The sequence below is a fragment of the Delphinus delphis genome, chromosome 4, assembly GCF_949987515.2.
Source record: "Delphinus delphis chromosome 4, mDelDel1.2, whole genome shotgun sequence".
In the NCBI taxonomy this organism is placed as follows: domain Eukaryota; kingdom Metazoa; phylum Chordata; class Mammalia; order Artiodactyla; family Delphinidae; genus Delphinus; species Delphinus delphis.
Window position 1 is genome coordinate 63381603 of NC_082686.1, and position 12241 is coordinate 63393843.

A 12241-nucleotide genomic window follows, 5' to 3' on the forward strand; every position below is an offset into this window, starting at 1 on the left:
AGGAGTGGTTACATAATCCTCAAGTGGTAGGGGCAGGTGGTGAAGACCATGAAGTCAAAGGAAGCAGTTTTTTTTTTTTTTTGGAGGGGGGTTGGGAATTGTTACAAGAAGAGAGAACGTGCTTATAAATGTGACCCGATCCTAAGCAATGGACAGATTTGTATACAGAAAGATCCACACTTCTGGATATGTGCCTTCTTCTGAGTCTCCGGAACCTGCAAATACCCATATCAAAATACATGTCACATTCCACCATAGGCTTTGGTTTGCATGGATTGCCCCTCAAAACTGAATCAAGTCATGTTCCTCTCTGTATCTCTCTTCTGTCCTTAAGTACCAGGCATATAAGAGATGCTCAATAAATACATTCTAGCACAAATGAAAGAATGAGAAGGAAATCCTTTATAAGAACTACTATAAAATTGTGATAGGAGTGCAATTCTTGGAGATAGTGGGGCAAGAAAAACAGTGGGGCTAAAAGACTGATCCAGAATGAAAACAGAGATGAATTTTGAATTTAGTACTGTTACAATTAAGTACAGCTCTTGTTGACTGAAAATCCAGTCTTTATGTGGAAATTTATTTCAAACGCAAACTACAGGTTTTTACAAAAGAAGCGACAGAATGCACACTACACTGCTCACGATCAAACACCCATCAGTACAGAGGCTCATAAGTAGAAATAAATATTCGCCTCTGTGAGGTAGCCCTAAGGACCCTGAACCCAGAAAACTAGCTCATGCGGGCTCTTCACTTCTGGAATTGCCTGTTACAAATGTCCCTTGTTTAAGACAATCATTTTGTGAGCATGTGTCTGTACAGTGGATTGGAAGGAGGACAAAAATGTGTCATCAAAAAAAAAGTTTACAAAAGGTACATATTTTACTTGGGAGAACGTAAATATTGAACAAATACTCTTTTCTCATGAACATATTAGCAGAATGTAGCATCTTTGTCTTCATCAGAACACTTAGGTGTCAGGTGGTTAGAGTGTACAGGATTCTCTCCAACATTGGCGAGGGGGGGGTGGCGTGTAGAGAAAATGCTGCATTCCACTTGTGATGCTAACAAACTCACTTTGAGTCAGAGAAGTTGTTGTGAAAGGAGTTGATACTCTCCTTTTCACAGACCATCTGTCTTTGTTTTTATTATTTGAATCGTATTCTGAGACATCAACATGATAGTAGAAGATAACCTCCCTGAAAGCAATCTAACCCCAGGAAAAGCAGGCACAGGCACAGAAAAAAAATATAACCAAACTCATTTCACATAAGAAGAGGGGTTCTATATGGCATTACTTTGGTCTGCTTTTATGATCAGTTTCCACTGAAGACTTCTCTCATTACAAGAGTACATAATACGAAAAGGAATTTGGAAAAGAGATTCTTTTACTTGCATTTACAGGTAATTTCAGTAAACACAATCTTCTTCTTGTCTTGTACCTAGTGTAGGGAAGTAAAATCTGCCACCCCAAATTGTATCTCTTTGGCATGAGGATTAATTTAGGCTGATTATTTTTGAGGCCCAAAGACTCAGGGAGAACCTTTGACCTCCCCCCAACTGCCTAAAAGAATCTACATAGAGGACCTGTTCCAGGAAGGGAACTGTCACCATAGATAACTGAACTAGATGTGATAGATAGGAAAAAACTTAGCAAATTACGTTTGCAAAAATTCCTGTGTCCCATTTTCTCTGCATGGTCCAGCAAATACTTGTGTATTGTCAGGGAAGAAGAAATTTTCCTCTACCCTTCTAAGTTCTTCTGGCTGGTCTGAGAATTTAAATTGACATGAGATACATTAACAGGAGAAAAATCAAACCAAAGTATAATAACATGTATACATGGGAGAGACCCAGAAAAACTGAGTAGCTCATCAAAATGGCTAAAACTCTCATCTTAAATACCATCTTCAGCTAAAGGCAAAAAGGATGTTGGGGGTAGTGGCTTGGGATTTCAAAGGGGAGGAAGGCAATTCACATGAAGATGGAAAGCAAATATTTGGTAAAGAAATATTTGTTGGGTCTTGCAGAGACAGTGGGACACAGAGGGGACTCTGATCTCTAGGCTGTGTGGAGTTTCCCCTACCACACCTAGTCCATACGTTTTGCAGATCTCTTTGGTGATAGCTCTATTTCAGAATAGGCACGCTAACTAAAACTTTTTAGGCAGTTACAGAGAAGGCCAAAGTTTCTTCCTGAGTCGTAGGCATTGACTGTTTCCATCTCAAAATAATCTGCATGCCAAAGAGACATTTTGGGGTGCCCAGTTTCGCTCCCCTATATCACCAAACATTTACTTTTTAGAAGAAAATTTCTTCCTCCTTGACACTAGTCTCTCGAAATGGTCAAATTTATGAGCAGATAGAGCAGCTATACTTTCTCCTCCAAATTTAGAAATTCCTCTATATGCTTATTAACGTCTGCATGGATATTGCCTAAATTTGTCCTAAGACCCTGTGTGAGTCCACACTGATCCACTTGACTTGGTCAGACTTCATTCTACCTCCTAATTAAATCATTTCAACTCAGCCTGGACCTATCTAATCCAAGAAATCAAAGATTCATTATTTCACTACTTTCTACCACATAAAAATACATCATAGTCTTTCAAACTAATATATTGTTATGAAATCATCCATGCACAAACTCAGTAAAATTAAACCTCCTCAGTCACAGAATGGACGCCAAGGTATCTGTATCCCCACTTCATTTTGCTGTTCTAAGCAAAAAGCAGGCAGCATCGCCAGAAGCTAAATCAATATCAACTGTATTAATAAGAGCAAAATGAACATGTGTGCCTGGATTTCTTTTTTCCCCTCCATCACTCCAAACCTAGGTCCAAACCACTTCTTGGATCTTAGTTTCAGTCTTGAATGCCCAACAGAGACATGTGCTTTGGCCTCTACGGCAGCCACTGTCAAGCCAGAATGTATGGGACCACATCAGAAGAAACTGCCCAACAGATCTGTGGGGCTTGTCAAGGCCTGGAAAGAGCGGAAGTTAGATGATTATATTTGCATTGCATAATTGGCAGAGCCTGTCACAACCTTGCTGGACCCAACAGCTGCTCTCTACTGAGAGATAATTCCACTTGATCTATTTAATATTATAACGAATTTAATCCTCTCCACATTCAACCAGAAGCCAAAGAGCACAGTTTATGGCTTAACCTGAATTTGAAGACAGAAGACAAGAGACCCCTCTGGTGTAAGAATTAATCTAGAGAAGGGTGCTCACAGAGTTCCTCAATCCTTCATTTTGGTTGAGGATTTTTTTCCTCTTCCAGGAAGCGGGCTTTGGTATAGTTTGAATTGTCCCTTCTCTCCTCAAGAAGAACTCTTGAAAATCAGAAGCGAACTTAAGACATTGTGATGGGCTGAATGGTATGCCCCCAAGCCAAATTCATGGGTTGAAGCAGCCCTAACCCCAAGCATCTCAGAATAGGACTATCTTTGGAGATAGGGCCTTTGAAGAGGTGATTAAGCTAAAGTTAGGCTGTTGGAGTGGGCTGTTATCTAAACCGACTGGTGACCTTGTAAGAAGAAGAAATATGGACACACAGAGACACTAGGGAAGGACACACACACACACACACACACACATACACACACACACACGGAGGAAAAGCCACGTGAGGACCCAGGGAGAAGGCACCGCCTGTACTCAGGGGAGAGAGGCCTCGGGAGAAGCCAAACCTGCCGACACCTTGATCTTGGACCCATAGTTTCCAGAGCTATGTGAGAAAATAAATTTCGAGTGCTTAAACCAGCCAATCTGTTGTATTTTGTTATGCCAGCCCTAGTAAACTAACACAGATATTATCTAGTGTAACTCAAAGTAAGATTCTCCTCTACAGAATCCCTTAAACTTCGGCCAGAATATAAGCCAAAAAGGGACATCTTTGTAACACAAGAGAACCGACTGCATTTAAGAGCAGATCATTTTGTTAGAAAGTTCTGTGCACCGAGGAAGGACGATGCTCCTCATAGCTGCCATCCCATTGTCCCAGTTTTGCAGTCTTGGTTCAGAACCAAATCAAATATCTTACTGGGTAGCTCTTCAATTAGATGAAGGCAGCCATCATGCCTCCTCGCTCCTTTCTTAAATCTCCTCTTTTAAGTTGAACCTTTCCGGATACTTTCAAATAGTCCCCACATGCCATTGTTCTGAGTGCAATCCATAGACCGTCTGTCCTCCTTTAAACTCTTCCACTGGGTCATTGATTCTACTAAAATGAGATACGGCTAAAGTTACCAACTCGGATGTTATCCAGCAGTGTGAAGTGCTTTAGGATTTTTAGTTCGCTGGTTTTCAATATCATATTTTAGGGTTCTCTCCATTAGGAAAGGGTGATACAAACAGATCTTTAAATCCCAGCACGGAATGAGCTTGTAGTAATGGTCCTGAAGGGACAACTTCCAAACATGACACAAGGAAACTGAGGGCTACTGACTTTCCAATCAGCTATATTTGTTTAGAACACATTATTTTAAATGCTAAGAAATCTTCTCGGTATTTTATTTTATTGATATATATTGTGATGTGTGAGATTTATATATCTATCTGCCTACCTATCTGTCTCCAGGTTCAAGTAGCTTTATTCATGTGTTCATATAATTCAAATGTTTTCATATAATTGTGTATGGAAAAAATGCTACATATATATATATAGTTACATATATACAGCACTTTTTCCATATACTTAGAAATCCTAAACCCAAAACCAAAATCCTAAGTATTATAATGGTGTCTCCAGGAGTGAACAAATTTCCGTAGCACACTAAAGGTGAGGATTACTGCGAATATCCATTAAACTCAAATGTGCCACTCAATTGAGTCTGCAATTTGCAGCTTAGGAGGAAATGGTCAGAAATGATAAAGCCCCTGGGCATTGGTACATGCACAGAGTTTCAAAAATAGAATAAAACAGTGTATTTTTTGGTTTCTCCTTGCTGATACATGAACTGTAAGGCAATATCTAACTTCAAAGGACTTTCATGCTTGCCCAACAGGTGTTGAAAACAGAACATAACTAAAAACTTTTTCCCCTGAACACCATGCCTCTTTAAAATGTTGAATGTAAGCTCCAGCCGACATGGAAGCAGGATACAGGTCTACTACAGTCTATCATACCGACTTCCAATAGTTTTCCTATTACATAAGCATATCAAAAATACCTGGAGGCTGAGGCAGGGCTGTAAAAATGTTTGGCACATGAAAGGGAATTTGAGAGCTAGCTTTGAGGCACAGTTAATAATAAATGTTAGTTATTTGAGTTATTGCAAAAAGGGTAACCAGTGTCTCATTCTCCCACAGCACCTGTTTTCCTCACTCTAGGAATAATCTCTCAAGAGAATTATTAGCCCTGAAATATTTGAGAAACTCCCTCAGAAATGTAATAACAATATGTTAATGCCTTTCAAATTCCATCATAAAGAGAGAGGTCTACTTTTTTGTTGTTGTTCACGACCAAATGGACTCCCCTTAATCCCGAATTATTTTGCATTTAGCATTTTAACTGACAGAAGGTAATGTCAAAAAAGACAGACCGCTTAATGGAAAAGAAAAGTTAATGAACTAACACGGGAATCATAATTAGTCCACAAATCAAGAGAAAGATGGAATCATTTCCAAGAGGGGAATGGATATATCAAAATGTTTTTCCTAGAAACTCAAAGCAGTATGTTTTAAAGACTAAACTTTGGTGGGGGAGAAGATATAATGGTTGATTATTGCATTACTACCGATAACCTCAGAGCGATTATATCACATTGTCTTCCTGAGTAGAGAAGACGCAACTGGAAAAGGAAGATAAGAAAGAACATGTAGTCTCTTCCATCAGGTGAAGGGCTTTTCCGCCATATGGCATTAGGTGACACAAAGGTTATGCCAAGGACTGGGAGGCCACTATGTGGGCCTCTTAGAGGAAGCACACATGCCTGACACCTGTCACACAGCTCAAACACTGAGTTGCCATATTTACAACTAAATTAGAATGATTTAACCTTCATTAGCCCCTACCTGTGCTGATGAAGGCACAGAGAGTAATTTACAAAATTTGGGCTGGGGCGGAGGATGGGCCTTGATTTGAGACTCGCTGGAAGTTTTGTGAGTAGACCAAAGAGTGCTGTGTCATACTCCCATGCTGTCAGGCTTTCTGCCCAGAATTCCATTTATTTGGAGACTGTGAAGCTGAAGTCAATGATACCTAATGATCTGGTATTTTCAGTAGATAAATAAAATGAACTGTCAATTGACAGATTTTTTTTTTATATATAAAAGTGAACAGTCTAGGATTTATGGGGAGAATAAATATTGTGCCAGAACAGCTGGCAAGCATGAGTAAGAGCACAAACTGCTGGTATGTTATCTGCAACCTCCCACACACATACTGTGAGCTGCAACTCAATAAGTGGATGATTACAGAGGTTATAAGAGAAGTAGAAATAAATACTGTGAAGTTCAAAGAACACCTGCTATGAAAGATACCTTGGTTTCCAATGCAGACCTCAGTTTCATGGGCGGTGGTTTAAGAGTCCTGGCTACGAGGGCAGGCTCTAAAGATATATGGCCTGGGCTCCTAATTTCACATAACCAGTCATGAGCTGCAGGACTGGAAACACTCACTCAACTCCTTTAAGCCTCAGTTTCCTGATCTGTACACTGTTACCTGCTTTGTAGGGTCATAAAGAGAAATAAATGAGTTACTTCTCCTAAAGCACTTATCACAGTGCTTAACACATGATATATGCTTAATAAACTCTAGATATTAACGTTATCATTAACAGTGTCTATGATTTGGCAGATTCTGATTTAGGATGCCACTGATTAGTTCCTTGTCCTAAATACTACCCATGTCAACTGAAGGGAGAACAGCAGCAGCTCCTTTAGTTGGAGCCCACGGGGAATGGTGACAGAATATACTATGGTTTGAGATTTGTTAACACTCCAGGTGGAAATAAATTTTTGCAAAAGGATAATCATTTCATGGAACGGGTTAAACATTGCCTTATTTCTAGGCACAAATGAAAATAAGGAGATCTTACATATGCTTTTGAATATTGTACAGGCAAAAAAGGGACAGTTGAGTTAACCTGGTTTATTTAGGTTCAGTAAACTTTATGTGTGGTCCCATTGGAGTCATGCTTTGTCCTAGATCTGTGTCAAAATTGCATTGCTGACTTGAGCTTTTAGAAAAGGAGAAAGTGTTCTTTTATGAAAATTCAAGTCATTAACTTAACAAGAGCTCTGAAAAAATTTCACGTAGATTCATATACACATTGTTTAACTTAAGCATATTAAGAAAAGCACATGCAATGATCTAGTTTTTAGCAGCAGCTCAAAAGCCCCATGAGTTCAGTGTCCCAAACTATATACTGCTTACCACCGATGCCTAGCACGCAGCCTGCTACAGAGTAAATGCTCAATAGTAACTGATAAATCAGTGATTTATCTGCGTGTGTGTGCATGAGCGCACATGTGTGTGACATTTAGACTCCACTTATCGTCATATTTCCGATATGTTCCACTAATTATAACTCCTATTTTGATAAACACCTTATGCCAGACCCTTTAAAGATATCATTCCTAATCCATTTTTACAGAAAAAGCAATTAAAGCTCAAATGTGTGAGAGCTGATTGAGTTCAAGGCTGCATAGCTAGTAAGATCTAGAATCAGACGTGAACCTCAGCACCCCAATCTCAGTTCGTCATCCCATGATGCTTGCCAACTCATTCATGTTTCAGTTCCTCTGTGCCTAGATCTGTGATATGAGTTAAGGTGTGCATCTTCATCTCTTCTGTGTTTTCTTTTTTTTCTCTATGAGAACATTAGTTATGCTACAAGGAGCACTAATTATTCCCTTCACACCCTCCATCAAATAAAGATTTATGCTTGTATGTCGCAAGGGTAATTCTCCTTTAATGACCCAAGCTTTTTATATTCAACAAGTTCCAAGGAATAAATTTACTATTTCATACACATTTGGTTTCAGTATTTGCACAGCCCTTCACTCAGCTGTGTTATAGCTTCACCAAAAGAGTTAAACATTACTATTCACCAACTCTGTCCCAACATTGGTCCTGAAAGCCAAGGGTTTTCAGCTGTAATGGATCTTTGTTTTTATAATCTTTTATCACTCTAAGGAATATTATTAATAAATCACTATTTCTCTCCGTTTGAAAAAGGTCACTATTCTTTTGGATGTGCACAGGGAAACATTCTTGGGTTTAAAATGTAGGTAAGGAGGGTTTTACCCACCCTTTTAATTATGAGGAAATGTGAAATTCAGTGGTACAGAAAATCCATCTGCAGACTTGCCCACAGGGGATTCTTTTAGGTGAGTTTGTTAAACCTGGATCAGACAGTAAAATCTTCATTCATTTTTGGTCACAGAAAAGGCCAAATTGAAGTCCGTTTTCAGAAAATAATCACATGGTTAAAATTCTCACAGTAAGAATCAATAACATCCAATGAAATGACAACTCTTCTGGAAAAGTATCTCTCACCTTAAATATATGAAATATAGCAGCACTTTCTCAATTATAAGAATTAATGAAACTAGGTATCCAAGGGACTGGCTTAGTTTAAGTAATCAACACATATATTTAAGAAAAGGACTTGCCATTAGTGAAAAGTTAAACACAGGAAGCATAATAAGAGTTCAAAATAGTAACAGTAATTATCATATCCTCGATTTATTGGTAGCTGACTGTGTGCCAACTCCTAGGCTGAGCAACTTGCATTTATTAACTCATTTATCTATACCTTAATCCTGCAAGGCAAATACTGTTCACATCCTCAAGTTATGCTGTTTCCGATCAAAACAGATGAGGATTAGCAAAGCAAAGCAACTTGACTAACTCTCAGAGTTACTATGTGACACCCACATGGGTCTAGCTCCAGGGCATAAACTCTTAACCTTCCTGCATATTAAATTGGGCCAGTGGTTTGGTTTCCAACTCAGATGCTAGGACAGGTGTAAATTTTTAAAATTTCAGCAGTCTTCGGATAAATGAGAAAAATAAACATAAAAAGGGAACATTTCAAAATGTTAAACCTTTTCAGTTATAAAGGAATATCCTTTTTTAATGTTTTAAAAAATAATGGTGATGATATATGATAATCTCGTTTCATTTGTATTCAAATATGCTTATTTGGAAAAATGAAAATGTTGGCAGACAAATGTCATTCTTCCACATTAACCAACAACAGCAACACACTTTTAGAAGTTAAAGGAGAAGAGGATCTTCGAGGTATTTCTGTGTACTGCACAGGGCTGAGTGTTGCCTGAGTGAGGGGTCCCTTACTGCGACAGTGTTGAAGATCAGCAAGAAAAGGAGAGGAAGGTAACCATGTGAATAATGGCCTCGATGTGAGAAATACTGAGGCGAAGCAGAAAAAGCAAAAATGGTTATGAGCCTAAGATTTGGAAAATTCAGAGAAATAGAAAACTCTGAAGGAGGCAGAGTAATATGATTTGGGGATGTGGTGGATTGACTATTAACCTGCTTTTGAGCATGTTGAGTTTGTGATGAGGGATTCAGGTGGGAAAATACCTGGCAAGAATATAAAGAAAACTGCTGGTTTCCTGATCAGATACAAACTGAATTCTTCAAGGTGAGCAATGTGGTCAGTCTCTATAGCACAGTTGAGGGGTGGGGGAATGGTTAATCTCTCAGCCTTGACACCTGTCCCTGTGATTCAGCTTCCCCTTGGAGATTTATCTTAAGTGAATATTGTCCCTACTGCATCGGATTGGAGTGGAGCACATCCTCATTATAACATTCTGGCCCGAGCCTGAATGCACATCCCTTCTCTTAATTTTCCAATTCAGAGTTGAGATCAGGCTAGTATATTCCCAAAAGGCTAAAGGCTCAGGTAACAAAAGGGAAATTAACACAAACCATATAACATATAATTAGATCAACGAATTTTAACTGCTTTTGGGTGGCTTTGAGAAACTGATGAATCTCTCCATGTACACACACAATTTTGCACTGCTATGGAGTAACTCCTCCAGAATATTTAGACTCCTCAAATCTCAAACCCTCGAGAGAAAAAGAGGCTTGAGAGATGCAGGAAGTACTCCGTCTCTGACGGTTTCACATCCATTTTCATATGTAGATGACTGGCCTGGGGAATATGCATTCCCTTCAGTGACATTTAACCTGCCTCCCCCCTCTGACACACAGGTCGAGTCTTAGTTTATGACTCTCAAATGCCAACCATATAAAATACCATACAATAAATGTAACATGGGTACAAGAGATACACATGTGCAATTCAAGAATGTGCTTTCATCACAGAAATAACTTTAATAAAACAGGGCTTAGTGACCCACCAATCCCGAAGGCCATATCAAGTCAGGACACATTCAAACTCAACACCAATCCACAAATGTATTTCCAGAACCTTGACTAGTACTGTAGTTCTGTACTGAAATTTTTACTGATGGAGCCAGAAAGATGATACCGACAAATATATACAGCAAAATTTTCTTAAAATTCTTCCTTACCCACATCTCTTTGCTCAAAGCTCCAGGCATCATAGCATTTACTTGAACCTGTTCAAAACTTTAGCCCCTGCCCCTTTTGTCTTTCTTTCTCAGTGCTCAATGTCTTATTTCTTCACTTATGTTACCTCTTCCAGTTTATTTTCTTTCCTTGCTGAGTCTCTCCATGCCCTTTCCTATGAAGATATATCTGTATACTTCCCTCCTGAAACAGGCAGCTAGAAGAGCTGCACACAAGATTTTTGGAGGACACTAGACCAAGGACACTTTAGACAAGTTGAATTCCATGAAAATAGAAACTATACTTGTTTTTTGCTTTCAACCACATTCTGAATACCTCACAGAATGCCCAACACTTAATAATTTCTCAGTGTATATTTGTTTAATAAATGAATAAAGATGTTCTGTATTTATGGATTTCATTTAGAGTTTAGCACTAGAATACTGATGTGGAGAAGATCACTGAATGTCGGAATTCTAAAAGACCATGAACAATACAGTGAATGAAGCCCTGTCTGATATTATTAACAAGGTATAATTAAAGAAAGGTTATCAGAAGAAGAGTATATAGGAAAAGAAAATACCAGGTGTCTCAGAAGTGGATCTTGGAGAGAGGAAAGAAGAAAGAGAATGAGGATTAGCAATTGGAAACGTAATTTTTTAAAAAGAGAAACCATACGGAGAAACAATAATGTTAACATCGTGGATCTGTGAGAGGACAGAGTTACAGAAGAAATATTCAAGGTCAACAACATATCACTGAAGAGGACCCACATAGCATACTCCTTCACATCAGTGTTTAATTTAATCAAAAGAATTTCCTTTTGACCTTCTTAATCAAAGCTTCTCAGTCTGGTGTGGCTTGCAAAGAGATTGCTAGCATCACTGAATTAGTCATATCTGAAACATCTGTCTGATGAAGGAAAAACAATGAAAAATAACCTGGCTTTGCTCATAGCCCTGAGGACTAAATAGAATACCCCATTTTTCTTTCATGTGCATATGTGATTCTAGACTATTATTGGAAATAATTCATTTACAGCTTAGCCTGGAAGAGTTGTTTTTCAGGAAAGGAACAAAGGAACTCTAGAAAGTCCAAAACCATTCCAATTGTGAATCTACATTTTAATAGATAGTATTGTGAATTAACCTTATAAAGTTTGAGTATTCGATCTGCCGGGGACAAATCTCATTACTAGTAATAATTAACCTATATTATGAACTAATCACCTGTGAAATTTCAATTAAACTTCTGATTTTAAAAGTATAAGGATATTTCAACCAAACAAGAAACTTTCATTACCCCATATCCTTAAATGATTAGCTATTTACTATTTTTTTTAAAACTCTCCCTTATCTCTAAAAGAGTGCTTAAAATAAACAGATACAGTAGATATTACACATTATTTTATAATATTACATGGCTGGTGTCTCAATTAATGTAATATGGAAATACAGAGATATCAGATGCTTCTAGGAGTAGAGAATACATTTTTTTTATTTCCCCTTTTCTTCCTTTATTTTGAACCACCTTCAGCCACAACTTTAAAATTCATGATGCCCTATGGTTGTTATCAACCATATTAATTTTTTCAGAGAGAAATTCGCCAGGGTAATCTCAAATTCTCACAATAGTGATTTTCAAGTGACTTGATATCTAAGAACCTATATTTCTATCTCAGTCTTCTTTTGGTGATAAAAAAAGGGTGAAAACTTATTACTGGTT